The 14,092-nt window shown below is 48.1% G+C and overlaps 1 protein-coding gene across 9 annotated transcripts in view; it reads left to right on the top strand.

The window, feature by feature from the left end:
• The window catches only part of PKP4 (plakophilin 4), a 70,754-nt gene that overhangs the window by 1,454 nt on the left and 55,208 nt on the right, over window positions 1-14,092 (top strand). For 4 of the 9 annotated variants that reach the window (XM_065070102.1, XM_065070103.1, XM_065070100.1 and 1 more), the window contains exon 1: window positions 11,430-11,448. The exons of 4 other annotated variants lie outside the window; for them this stretch is intronic. The gene's annotated coding sequence lies outside the window, so the exon portion shown is untranslated. Of the gene's footprint in view, window positions 1-11,429; window positions 11,449-12,498; window positions 12,679-14,092 lie in introns of those variants that run through there. One more of the 9 variants, XM_065070105.1, reaches the window with a different exon arrangement.

Below are 14,092 nucleotides of genomic sequence, written 5' to 3'. Positions count from 1 at the left end.
TAGGAATTGAGCCGTCTCTGGTCCTGTTCCCCTCCCAGCTGGCTCCTGAGAGTGCACCAGCACCTCACCGGAGAGCCGGCTGTTTCCAAAGGGCTTGTGTTTGCCCGGTAGACCTTTGTACTTTTTTTTCCTAATAACCTTCTGCTCCGTGTTAATTTTACATTAGTCATTGCTTCAAGATCTGTCTGTGTGAAGGAAAAGGTGTGGTTGGATTAGCAGGAGTAATGTTTCATTAACCAGCTTTTCGTTTTTTTTCAGCATTCTTATTCCTGATAGCTTGGAGTTTAGAGATTAGGAGAGGACAAGGATGATAACATTTTCCCCTTTAACTAATAACTGTATTTTTGAGGTAAACGCTAAGTATTATGTACACTGATATGAAAACATGGGAACCTGCTAAATGTACTTGTTTAGTGTATGGAGGTACATTCATACGGACTCGTCTGTCACGTTTAAAATGGGAGGAGTGGGTTTGGGGGGCAAGAGCTCATTGTTGGCACTGATCTGCGGCAGCGTCTTGTTAAATGTTACAATATTGCATGCAAATGAATGTAACCTATCCATGGAAAGACAGGGTGCAATAACATTATTTTGTTGAAATGGCTTGTAAAGTGCTATATTGCTACTGAAATGAGTTGCTATTAATATTTTTAATTAAGGTAGAAGAGCTGATGGGCCTTTTCCAGTAAAAATTATGTCTTTTTTTCCTTTCATCTTGGTAGATGTTAAGGATAAATAGCAGTAATAGTAATAAAGGTTCTCCTATAAAACTCAGTTGGAGCAAGTTTTGAGAGAGCAGTCGTCTGTAAAGGAGGAAGATTTGTTCTCATTTTTCTTAGAGTCTACAATATAACACATCTCTTGGTGTTTGTGTTTTCAATAGTACCGCAGGGTCCTTTTCGAATGGACAGACTAATTCAGTCACACAATGTAAACAAGGAAAGTGATATTATACTTTTTTTGAATAGCAGCTTTATATACTAGCAAAATAACATCTGTAATGTGTTTTGGGCTATTTTTATATTGAATGATAGCATGTGCCACATAAAAATATTAGTAATCTTAATTAGTAAGCCGTGTCAGGTGTTTAGTATAGGAAATGTACATGCACGGCAAGAGAAGCCTCACTGGAAGAAACACTGCATATTAAAACAGGAAACAAATAACTCTGTACACTTCCACTGAGGTAGGTTATTTGAATATATTTATAACAAGGGAAAGGCTGAAGCGGTTCCAAGATGTGCAACTCGGAGCACTGTCTTAATTTTTGTTTTCCTTAATTGTGATGCTGAAAATGAGCAAGTTCTGCAAACGTTTATCTGCTTATTTACTTGTCACAGGATTGCACTGACTAGATCAGGCACCTCTGTGAGCTTAATGGAGTTGTTGTAACTATAATCAAGAATGATTTGGTTTATTACTAGAATGTAGTTATTGTAATACGATACAGAAAAGATGCCTTAAAAACAAGTAGACCTTGTGATACTTGTCTGGAAAAATTACCTGTCAGCTTGTCATCAGACATATTTTGTATTGCTCTCATTGACTTTCCTATTATATTCAACCAAGTCAGTGAGTGTAGGTTAGAACTGGGTTCTGCACTCCCTTAAAGCTGTTTACAGCCCGGTTAACGAGAGCGGTCCCCGTGAGCAGTTTTATGGGCAGTACGGGAGGCTTGGGCTGGTGGTGGTGGGGAAGCCCCCGCCCCAGCCTGGGCCCCCTGGGCCCGCCCTGGTGTCCTGTGCTGCGGACTAACGAGCTTTGAACAGTAACTTCATTAGCCAGGCTCCCTTTGGGAGAAACAACTTGGGGAGTTGCTGCAGAAGGAGCAGGTTTTGTCGTCTTGAATAAAAGCCGCGTGAGTACCTTGTGTTGGTGCAGTTCAGAGGTTTTGGTTAGGTTTGTGTGGGTTGTTTTCTCTGATGAAAAGGAGGCAAAAAATAGTTATGGATATGGCAGGTACTGTCACTCCAAAAGTAATCTGAACTGGTTTCAACTTTGCTAGTTGGGGAGGGAAAAATACTGAGCTAGCGTAGCTTTGTGTGCAAGTGCACGGGAAGCCAGAGCTGAGCTGGGCTTCTGGGCATGGCTTGTCAATATTGCTGCTGTTCTCATCCTGATTGCAAATATTGCTGACAATGAGGCAGCTCCAGCACTAGTGAAGACAGAGGAAACACGGAGCAAGAGCTGAGCGCGGCCCTGCCACTGGTGTGGGTGAGCGCGGCCCTGCCACTGGTGTGGGTGAGCGCGGCCCTGCCACTGGTGAGAGTGAGCGCGGCCCTGCCACGCTTGGTGAGAGCTGCACCTGGTCCCTGCGCAGGGGGCGCCCAAGGAAGGAGCGAGGGCAGCGGAGGCACCGCCAGTCCCAGCCCTCCTGGGCTGCTCAGCAGCTTCTCTGGGGCTCAGCTGTGCTTCCTAAGGCCTGAGGTATGTCTGGATACGTTGGAGAACTTTTCATGTCCTGTTTATCTAAACAGAATACTCATTTATTCTGTTTGGGGAAGGTTTGCCCAGGGAGGGAAGAGGTGGGTGAGGACAGCCAAAATCCACCTCTCGTGACCTTCCCAAAGTTGCTGCTTGCGCAGAACAATCTGCCGGTTCAGATCTGTGTGTCTGGCACCAGCGCTGGGACCTTTGCTCTTTCCCACTCGCTGCCCTTGGCGCCCCGCTGGCTTGTCTGCCGAGGCAGAGGGGAGACACGTGTGTTCTGGGAAGAGGGAAGGACTCTCCAGTTTCGCAGTGAATTAATTTATTGCTTTTTTAATAATGAAACTCCCAACACTATCATCAGAAGGAAAAGCTAAGGAGGCAGATCTTGGGATGGTATCTGGCAGAGGTTTGGCTGCTCTCCCAGCGCTCAGAGGTGGGAGGACGTGTCTGTCCAGTCCGGCGGTGACCAGGCTGGTGACTGTGGCACAGCTCATCCTGGAGGCTGAGTCGGGCCTGGCTGAGTCGCGCCTGGCCGCCCGGCTTTGTGAGGCTCTGCTGGAGCCGCCCGTGCACACCTGGGCACAGGAGCCGGGAGCCCTGGTCCTGCTCGCCGCATCCCTCTGGCTCAGGTGAATGAAGGCAGCTCGCTTTGGGAAAGGCAGCGAAAAACTCTTCTTAGTGTTTCAGTGTTTTTAAACTAGACACATTTTTAACAGAAATTCTTTTAAAAAGGCATAATTTTAATATACATGTGTTTTCCTCCTATCATCGCAATTTTAAGATGTTGTGGTAACAAAAGAAAAAGAAATCACCATTTTTCTCCAAAATGTCTCCATGGTCATCTCTTACATGTCTTCCACGTCCTTTTTCAATTGCATAGCATTTTACACAGTTCTTACCTAGCACTAGAAATTGAAGACCAGTCAGCTTCCTGTTCAACGCCTTTCAAATTTACCTTAAGTACGCCTTCATTGCAGTGGAGAAAATGAAACTGGGAGCTATTACTTTATTTGAGAGTGGTTGATCCATTCTGGAAGGGATAATTAAAATGAAGACTTCCCCACCCCTCAGCTCCCCTATGCAGTGAGGCCTTTTACTTATAAAATACCTGTGATCTCAGTGATCTAAGTGAAATGTAGGGGGTTCTGTGAACCTTAAATCAACACTATAGCTAATCTAATATTCTGATTGGTATTGCGATGAATTCATTATTAAAGAGGAAAAAAGGAATGTATTGTAAGCGCTTTGAAGGCATACAAGCTGGAACTCGCTCTCTGCATCACAGCTCAATGGGGAGATAGGTGAAGTATTTACTGTTTATGCAACCGTGGGGTGGTAGTTGTGGGCAGCGAGTGAAATTACCCTTCAGCTATTGGATCTGCCAGGCAGACGCTTGCACACAGTGTGTGGGGTGTGTAAGAGCCGGCTTTGGTTGCTCGGGGGTTTGTCCCCGCTCCGTGCTGGGCGCGGTGGGGCTGGGGCGTTTGGGGTGCGCTGGGTGGGACGCAGCTCTGCAGGGGACACGTGCTGCTGCAGTGCTGCCCCTGGCTCCGGAGCCGCCCGAGCAGGAGCAGCGAGGGGACACCCGGGCCAGGACTCACGGGGGCCGGGGAGCAGCTGGGCTGGCTGCGGCCGGGGCTGCTTTTCCCAAACGAGGTTCAGCTGTCAGGAGACAGGGAAGAAGTGTTAACAGAAATCTGGATTTCTGTTTGTTTGTGTGGCTGCAAAAAACTTCTCCTCACCCTCTTAACAAAACGTCATTATGGCACACAAGGGGTGTGGAAAGCCCGAGGCTGTCACCTGTGCTGTACTTTGGGCATTTTTAAATAAAAGTTCTCAAAAGCATTTGCATTGCACTTGTTCAGATAGAGAGCACCCACTGCAGATCTTAATTTGCCTTGAATGATCCTAGTTATGCCATCTCTGCTGGAACACCAAGCCAGCGGGAGGCAGCGCGTGCTGTGCAGTTCCGCGCGGCTCCCGGGGAAGTCCTCCCGGTTCCCACACCTGCTTCATCCGCCCGGCGAGGCAGAACCTTCTGTGACTGCGCAACACGTGGGGCGAGTGCTTGTGCTTGTTGCCATGAAGGTAAATCCGGCTGGTGGCCCCCGGGGCTGTGGTGGCGGCTCCGCTGTGTCCCTGTGGCACGGGGACAGGGCCGGGGCAGCAGAGCCCCCTCGCTGCCACGCGCCCTCGGGAGCTCTCGGTTCTGACACACTAGCGCTAATATATCTTATTTAATCTGCTGAGATTCAGCACAATATCTCTCATTTCGTAGTGACAGGTTTTGTAGTAACTCCAGTTTAAACAAACAATTAAAATTCGCTGATCTCTGAAATAATTTCAGGTAAATTATAACTCCTTGACCCCTGTGTCAGTGTGACATGCTTAAAAAGGAAGCGTTTCTTTCACAAAAATAAAACCAAGGTGTGTGTAACACAATTGATTTAAAGGGCTTCTGCACAAGTGAAGTGCTGGAGTGTTAGCTGGAGCGGTTCTGTGTACAGATGTTCGTGTGACACTGGTCACGGTCTTGTCCTGATTCCTCCGCAGGTCTTGTGCTGTCTAACGATAAACAAGGAGACTGATCTTAGAAAGAGCTAATATTCTTGTCTTGTTTTTGTTTAGGAACAAACTGCCACATTTTGTTATTAAGAAATAAGACAACAATATCAAAATGATAGCCCATAGTGAAAGGAGATGCCATTTGTACTGTCAGAGTGCCTAATCTCCAAACTGGTGTTCCCTCCTATGGAGCCGAGGGAAAGCCGTGCTCCACAGAGCTCACGGGCAGAAAGGCAAGAGTAAAACACGTGGAACAAGTGGAGGAGAAGAGATCAAGAACATGATTTTTGTAGGATATGCCTTCATCCAGGGTGCTTGTGAGCCAGGAGTGATACCGAGTTCTTGGTATCTGTTCTTTGATATAGCCTTAATTGAAGATACGCTGCAGAATTTGCCGTCTGTTGCTGCTCTGTATCCTTCGTATCGGGCTTAGTCCTCACAACCAACGTCATGAAAATAGCCAGTGCCGTATTTTAGCTGGAGCAGAAAATATCGGCATGCAAGATGACTGATACAAGGCATCGCTTGTTTCTGCGAGCGTGTTTATGTTTCAAATGAGAGATGAAGGAGCACCGAACCCCAGATTTTAGATGGGCCTAGAGATGGGAGACGTGTCTGTTTTCTCTGTCCTGTTTGGACTACCCAGTAAGAGAATTACTAAGTTTTCTCAGTTTTGCCATTGTTTCTTAGCATAAATCACAGCAACAGCACGCACCGAGATGAGTAAGATTTCCCTCTAATTACATACATTCTTTTCCAGAAGATACTTTTAAAAAACTAATTGTTTCTCATTCTTTACAGAATAGAAAGTGACACACAAACTGGTTCGAAGACTGGGAATATTTTAGGGAGGTTGGGAGGTCTGGTGGGCGGCACTGCCTGTTGGGGGGTGCTCGTTTCTTCTGCTGTGGTCAGTCTTCCAGTACTGAGACAGCTTTTTGCTATTGTTGTGGAACACAGAGTTGACTTCTAAACAACAGAAGAAATTCACCAAGTCATGTCCCGAGACAGAAATAAAATCGATTAAAAAAACCCAAACAAACAAAATCCAAGCAAAACAGACGAAAGCCAAAGAAGCAGCTCTGACCCAACAGGGGCAGCCGCCGGGCCGGGCCGGGCCGCCGCGCACGCTGGCCAGGGCGCCGCCTGGGGCTCGTGCTACCCCGCTCTAGGGGAGCGGGCAGAGCGCGGGGCCCCCGCCGGCCGCTCCGGCGCTCGAGCGGGCGGGCGCGCACTCGCACAGTGCAGGGAGACAGCGCTCTCTGGTAAACTTCATGTGTTCGCTGGTGTTCATCGTGGTGTTTTCTATCTGTTATACTGTAACCGATGTGAAAGAAGGCACCTTAAATCACAACTTACATCTGTTAGGGAGCGTGTAGTTCATCAGGTTTAGAAAGCCTTGACTTACTTGAACTTGAGCAAATGCTGTTTTAGTGATGCAGCTAATTGTATTATTTTGTGTTGTATTATTAAATTGTCTTGTATTACCAGTATGTGGATTTATTCTATAACGTAAATGTTTATTAATATATTGCAGAAGCTCTGAAATTTGAAATAGAAATTGTTTTAGACAGCAAGGAAAACTCAAGTTATTGCAGTTTTCCCAGACTTTTCCCTTCATCTCAAAGCATCACAGGAATCATATTACAACACAACAAAAGTATTTTACTCTGGTAATATTCCAGATAATTTTTATTCCGGAAAGCTGAAAATAATGCTGTGTGTATAGCATTGCAAGCTGTTTGTGATTTCCACATGTTCAAATTCTATGTTTCAATAAGATCCACTGATTAAAAGCTCGTTTATGGGTTACTTAGTCCTGTGTGCATGTCTTTGCAGTTTGGAATGGTTGATGGAAAAATACCAGGTTGGTAGACTAGTTGATTTACATGCACTTGTGCTGTCAGGATGCATCGATACAAGTAGTGCAGATATCGCATTGTCACCCGTAGGAACAGTTGTGAGCAGGTGGGTTAAGGGCTGTTCTGGCAGCTCTGTCGCGCACCCGTGAGTCCTCAGCTTCCCGTGCTCAGGCTTGTTTCCCGCTGCTCACTGAATAACGTCCTTCTCGATGGATGGTTCTCAAACTCGCGTGTTGTGAAAACAAAGGTCTTGCTATGCAGGCGCTTTCTGCCATCAGAGGTGTGGACGCTCGGTTTTCCGTGTGAACGGAAGCTGGGACTGATCGCGCCTCAGCACAAAGTCATTGTGTGAAAGCTCGTGGCAGCGTCTCCTTCAGTCACGTTTTGTCGTCAAACAGCTCAGAAATGCGTTGTCCTACAGTCCAACAGTCAAACGCGTTCTTGTACACAAGTCTTTTGTTACAGAATCAAGAGCTACTAACACGTGTAACTTCTTCAATATTTCATGCGTCCCCTGAACGGATGTTTGGTTCTGTGCGATCCTGCGGGAGCGTTTTCCCCCAGGTTCACTGGAACAAGCGGGCGGTTGGCGAATCCTGGCGCTGTTGTCTGGGTGGCAAACACCCCCTGCCTGCTCCGGCTGCGCTCTGGCAGTACGTGACGTGTCCGTGTCCCCGGCCAGCCCCCGGCTGGACGCGCGGGGCCGGGGCCGGGCTGCCTGGCCCCGCTCTGCTCCTGCCCTGCGGCTCAGCTGCTGCCGCGCTGCGCTGCGGCCCCGTGGGGGCTTCGCTCTGGGGTGAAGGGCGCCTTCCAGCTTTAGAAATTCAAGTGTGCTGTGTCCTTTTTCCCCAGCATGAATAAATGCCAAGCGTGAAGCCCCTGCAACGTCATCGACTAACGTTCATTAACTAATTAACAACTAACTTCAAAGCCTCTGCTCTGGCAGTTTGTAAGAGCCTCGAACAGAGGGACAGCAAAGATGTACTTGTGATAATTAAAGGATCTTCTTAACTTTCTTAATTTTTCCAGCTTTTGTCAACCCTCCCATTGTACCGCTCTCTTTTGTATTTACACTTGTCAGTGTGTTTTATGATTTCTTAAACTAAGACATTAGGTGAAAATCCTTACGGAATTGTGTAGTCTATTGAAATACAAAACTCTTTGGCTCGCTCGGCCTGTGTTTCCGAATGCAGCTGGGTTCCAGACAGCAGATTAATAACTACTGTTCTTCAGCATCTTCTGTTGCAGGAATCTGGCACTTGTATTTAAAGGTTTCAAAAGAAGATGCTTTACAGAATATGGGGCAAAAACCACCTGGGAAATAGCTGATATTCTGTGTTCCTTCAAAATATTTCTCCTTCGTTTTACACAACCTTTTGGAAGATTGGGTCTTTTTTACAAGTTTGGTCTTTTTATCTGCTTTTGCATCAAATTCCCATAACCCAGCGGAATGCGGTAACTGGGTTGGAAGCTGTCGTGTGGTGGGGGAACCCGGGGGTGACAGCAGCGCGCCCTCCCGCGGCCGCTGTTCTGGGCCCGGCCGGGGGCACACCAGCTGCGCCCCGTGTGGGGCGCTGCGGCCTCGCTGCGTTTACCGCGTGCAGCTGGTATTTGGGCTTTCTCATTCTCTGTTTGAGGCAGGACAATCCAAGCTGACGACGATGGGTATAACGGAGGATACGCTATTTTTTGAAATATAATGCCCTCTTATTTTTACTACATTTAATAATCTCTAGTGCATGGAGCGAGCAGCTATCTTAACAGTAGTATTGGTGACTCAGTTTGCCTTTCAAACCTCACTGATGGACCACCCTGGATGCTCCAAAGTTTAGACTTCTTACCAGTTTTTAACATGAGCGTGAGACAGGCTGGCGTGATGTTGCCTCATGATGCGATGGTTAAATTTGTAAAACGTGACTTCTTAGGTGTGCGAACACAAACTTTGCCTTTTCGGTTGCAGGTGCACAGCATCTTTTCGCCCAGCCTTTCCTGAAAGGCAGAGCTAGTGTCCAATGTAATGAATCCTGCCCAGTTCCCTGGCAGTGACCTAGGGACACTGCGTGACCTGCTGCTAGTGTCTGGTTTTATTTCTGGTTTGCCTTTTCTATTTCAACGCGTGTGTTGAGAGATGCGGTGACTGTGCCTCTCCCCTGGCCTCATCAAGATCATTTCTTCATCTAGATGAAAGAATATGTGCTGTGGAACTTTGCACAGGGTAGGATTTATGTGTAGGTTCGTACATTGTCTTCTATTAGCATAGTGACTTCCCTGTGCAGATTGACTTGGGTAGCGGGCGTTCAGCTGCTCCCCAGGTGTAAGGTGCTGTTCACCATGGCACAAGTACGCCTGCAGAAGTCTTACCATAAAACCAGCAGAAGGAGACGCAGTGGCTTGAACTGATTGTTTTCAAATGCCAATTCGTACCTTTAGACATGGTGGAACCTGAGTGTGTGACTCTCAAAATCCAGTGGATGTCCAGACGTATTTGGCATTGTTACAGTGCTATGGATAGATTCTAAATGTAGTAATAGCTGTGATTATTAATGAGTTTAGCTACTGTATGAAGTTATTTATGTATATTTTATTCAAGAGCCCTAATTAAAATGACCCTACCACGGAAGGAAAGCAAGGAAGCGAATCACCTTGGTTTGACTGTAACGTTTTCCAGTTGCAGAGCAGCGGCAGGATGTGACCCAAGCCGGTGCTGGCTGCCGACGCGGCCGGAGGGGCCGGCTGCTCTGCTCCGTCAGCCGTGCGCCTGCAGTGGGCTCGGCCTTCCCTGTGGCAGATAGGATTTTATTGTACACCCGTGTGCCCTCTTGCCCTAAGAAATAACAAATTGGATATACTGATATGATAGGAATCCAATCTAAGGATCCTAACAGGGCAATTACAACTGTGTGGAAAATAGCCACAAATAATTGTATTCTCAGGTAATAAATTCCATATATATTTTTCACTTTTTGAGGATGTTCATTAGATTGAGAGGTTCCCCCATTTATATTTTTAGAGATCAATTTCTTTATTGTCATTTAAGACCTATTTGGTCTTCTTTCAAACGTGTCCTTATCCTCATTTTTACCCCCAAGCATTCACAGAAAACAGTGTCTCCTTAGTCTGTTTTGTGGGGTTTCTGCCTGTCCAGAGGAAGGTTTGGTCCATTTATTATCATGACAGCCTTTTAATTCAGTCAGACCAGCACAACCAGCTGCAGATGTGAGAAGCAAGGCCTGTGCCAGACTCCGGGTTAATCTGTGTTTCATGAGAATGGAAGCAATACTTTGGAACTGTGTGTTTTTGGTGTGTTCTGCCCTGGCATGACCATGTCACAGAACAGCCAGCCGGCCCGTGCTCTGCTCCGCAGGCCTCCTGCGCGATGAGCTCGGCGTCTGTCTGGGAAACCCGCGGGTTCCCCTGTGCCGTGCGGCCCAGGACAGCAGCAGGGTCAGCCCCTGCGCTCTCCACGACAACGCGCCTTCCCCGTGCCCCCAGAGCCCCGCAGCTCTGGGGCACGTGTGAGGGCCGGCTGTTCTGACGATGTTCAGCGTGATCAGTCACGAGAGAATTTCTACTGGAGGAGCTTCTTACCAGATGGAGCTTCTCGTTAACGCTACTTTTTGTGTTCCTTCCCGCAAACAGGCTGAATACAAAACCGTGATCATTTTCAAATAGAGACCACGTGAGGTTATTCTGTCTGGGGTACCTGGCAGAGTACTACCTGGCCGTGTTTTCTCTACAAACAAGTGTTTTTGTCACTCTTGGAATTTCTTTGCTGTTCTAGCCAGTCTTGTTTGGCTTGTCTGTAACTTTCACATAGTTCCATTAATATTTGACTTGGAAAACAAAACAACAGTTTTCAAAATCCACGGCTCTGTAGCTGTGTCCTCTGCCCTTAGGGTGCTCTACTTTTCCACTCAGATCTCCTTTCAGGTCGGTTTGCTTCCCGGATAAGGAGTGCTTTGTTGGCCCAGGTGTACGCTGCGTGAACCCGTGAGTCATCCCCTCCAGCGCTCCGGACACATTTATCTGGAGCAGCGGCATCAGACAGCGCTGCTGAGCTCAGCTGCTGCATTCCGCCGCCTTGTTTTCTGTTCCATAAGATCTGTTCTTCCCAAATGGATGGCTCCAGTCACGGGTCTGCCTACTTAAATGATCCTTTCATTTAACATTTAAATCAATCCATAACAATGTGCTCCATGGCTGTTTCAGCAACAGGTTTTTTTTCTGTTCTGACTTCAGGCTCGGGTTTGTTGAGCATGTAATCTTCTATGTGGGTTTAATTGCTCTTTCGTCACCATGTCCATGAAATGAATACCTGTGCCCCATCATTATGATGATTAATCATGCATTAGTCAATGTCTAGCAAAGGTAGGTCTTATAGAACCAAGCTTCCAGTGGCATTTCTTTCCCGTGGAGTTTCCCCACCAAAGTCTGCGTGGCCACTGCCCGCAGCGAGCTCCGCTCTGCTGTTGGAGGTGCGCTGAGAGCTGTGAATGGTTATGCCGTGAGCTCTGCCCATTTCACAGGAGGAGCAGCAGTTCCAGAATGACCAGTCTCCAGAGAGATGGCTTCCCTCTGAAGCTGAAAGCTGGTAACCTGACTATTCTCATCTTTTGAATTTTGCTTGGGTCTGTGGGTCTTACAGTTCATCAATGGATTGAGTTGATAACTAATCAACTGGAAATATCAGAAAAGTCTTTTGTGAAGACACCAAATCAATAGTTTATTAAGGAAGGCTTTTTTTGTTGAAAGTTGGTAGCTTTGAGCATGCTATACTGGGCATGGACACGAGCCTTTCCATGCTTTGCAAAGAGGTCATCGGTGAGGGTGGATCATTGGTTCTTCAGAATTCGGTGTCAAACCTGAAGTTCATCCTGCCATTCCGGTAAATAAACTGTTTGATGTTCATGAAGGCTTACTTGGGGATAATGAGGTCTAAAGGCTCAGCCCACCCCTCTGAGGTGTTAGTTGGTGACAAATGTGGAACAGGTAGCCAACCTCATGTCTGAGCTTTGTCCCGTGCTGGTTCTGCTACATTTTCCTTTCTTTAAGTGCTTTATATTTCTAATTCCTATTGAGGACAGTGGTGATGGTGGTGACCTCGGTTTTGAAAGAACTTCAGACTGGCTCCTCCAAGATGTGGGCTGGCTGGCATCGCTCTGAGCCCTGAAGCACAGGCGTGCCATGCAGTGGCTGTGCTGGTGGTGCCGTGGCCGCCCTGGCTGTGTGGTGGCTCCCCTGACCATGCCGTGGCCGCGCTGGCGGTGCGGTGGCTGCGCTCCCCTGCTGTGCCAGGCGCTGTCCCTGGCGGTGTGGTGGCCATGCTGGCGGTGCGGTGGCCGCGCTCCCCTGCTGTGCCAGGCGCTGTCCCTGGCGGTGCGGTGGCCGCGCTCCCCTGCTGTGCCAGGCGCTGTCCCTGGCGGTGCGGTGGCCGCGCTCCCCTGCTGTGCCAGGCGCTGTCTGCGGCACTGGTGGTGCCGTGGCAGCGGGCGGGCAGGCCGTTCCTGGCAGAAGCCGGGCTGTCCCGGGCTGGGTACCGCCCTGGCGCGGTTCCCGTGTCTGTGTCACCACAGCCGGCGCTGCCGCGTCCCGCTCGGCTGAGGACAGCAGCTCTGCAGAGCACACGGGCACTTTGCTCCAGCAGTTCGGTTGCCGGTAGACGCTGCCTTTTAAGGTGGCTGTAAATGACAAGCAAAGGGACTTCTGGCTTATTCTGTGTAGCTGACAAAATTGGGCACGTCCTTCCTGCGGCTTCACGAGAGGATGTTGACAAGCAGCAGCATCGGTCTTGAAACCGGATAAAAATGGGACAAGGTAGAATGTGAGTGTATGTTTCCCTTCCCGTATTTGGACATGTTGATCCGAGTCTGCATTAACAGCCTCGCTGAAGTCTATTTTTAAAACATATACAAAAAGATTGGAACAGTGTTCACTAGAAGGTGTGTTGGCAGTTGTTTGGGGTTAACCAACAGCACTACTGTAGAGAAACAAGTTACAAGCTGCATTTGCCATTGTAAGGAAGACATTTCTTCAAAAATGTTATTGAAGAAATAATTGTATGCAGACTGTACCTTGTGGACATTTTAAATTAAGTTTTTATTGTGCTTTCGTTTGTCAAAAGAAGTGGAGCATTATATGCTTCCCTTAAATGAGACAAGTGTAAGGTGGATTTTGGAGCCTATTCCTGCCCCTCCTTTGCTGGGCACGTTAACATTGCCCTGGCACTGGTCTGGTGGCAGGAGAACTGAACTAGCACAGGGTGCCCTAGGCAAACTTCAGAAGAAAAACCAAAGGGGGTCAAACCCTCTGTGGAACCTCTTCTGCGCCTTTGCGGAAAAGCTCAGCTTTAAAACGTTTGGATTTGAAGTGGGGTCTCTCTCAAATAGAAAGGCAAAAAGTGCAGTTAGGTCCGTAGGTATCCAGTTAGCAGCTGTGATCTATCCCGCCGTCCGGGATGTTGGAGAGATAACTAGCAGCTGACAGCACCTTGCTGAAATGCCTCGTTTTGCGACAGCACAAGTGATCTGTGTAACAAATACCCTCCTTTCTCGTGCCATGGCAACACGGGTGTTCCTCGGCCATTCCCCTTCAGCCGGTCTCGCCGTTCTCCGTGGGGCTGTGTCCTGCTCACAGCAACACGGGTGTTCCTCGGCCGTTCCCCTTCAGCCGGTCTTGCTGTTCTCCGCGGGGCTGTGTCCTGCTCACAGCAACACGGGTGTTCCTCGGCCATTCCCCTTCAGCCGGTCTCGCTGTTCTCCGCGGGGCTGTGTCCTGCTCACAGCAACACGGGTGTTCCTCGGCCATTCCCCTTCAGCCGGTCTCGCCGTTGTCCGCGGGGCTGCAGCGCTGCCCTCCCTGCTCCGCTCACAAAGCGCCGGCACCATCGGCTCACTGAAATGTATAGATGTTTATGGACCTTAAGTAAGACATTCTAAAAATAAAAAGAAATGCCTCTAACTACAATGACCATTTAAGCGTTACGTGAAACAGCAACCTTGCCAGTTGTGTGAGTGCATTCTTTTCTGCTGTTGTCATCCGTGAGCCTATTTCCTGAGCTGCTGCACGGAGGTTTTCCTGGGCTTGCACAGTGCAAGCAGGAGCAGGCTTTCTCTGCTTCAAAGTGGAAATCCCCTAAAACGGTACTTAATGCTTGTGCCTTTTTAAGACCTAAAATCATGTAATTTTTCAACTGCTTCATATTATTAAGAGGATTTGCTTTTGATAGATGTGTCTTA

The sequence above is a fragment of the Columba livia genome, chromosome 7 (assembly GCF_036013475.1).
Source record: "Columba livia isolate bColLiv1 breed racing homer chromosome 7, bColLiv1.pat.W.v2, whole genome shotgun sequence".
Taxonomy (NCBI): Eukaryota; Metazoa; Chordata; class Aves; order Columbiformes; family Columbidae; genus Columba; species Columba livia.
This window is presented reverse-complemented; position numbering and strand designations above follow the sequence as displayed.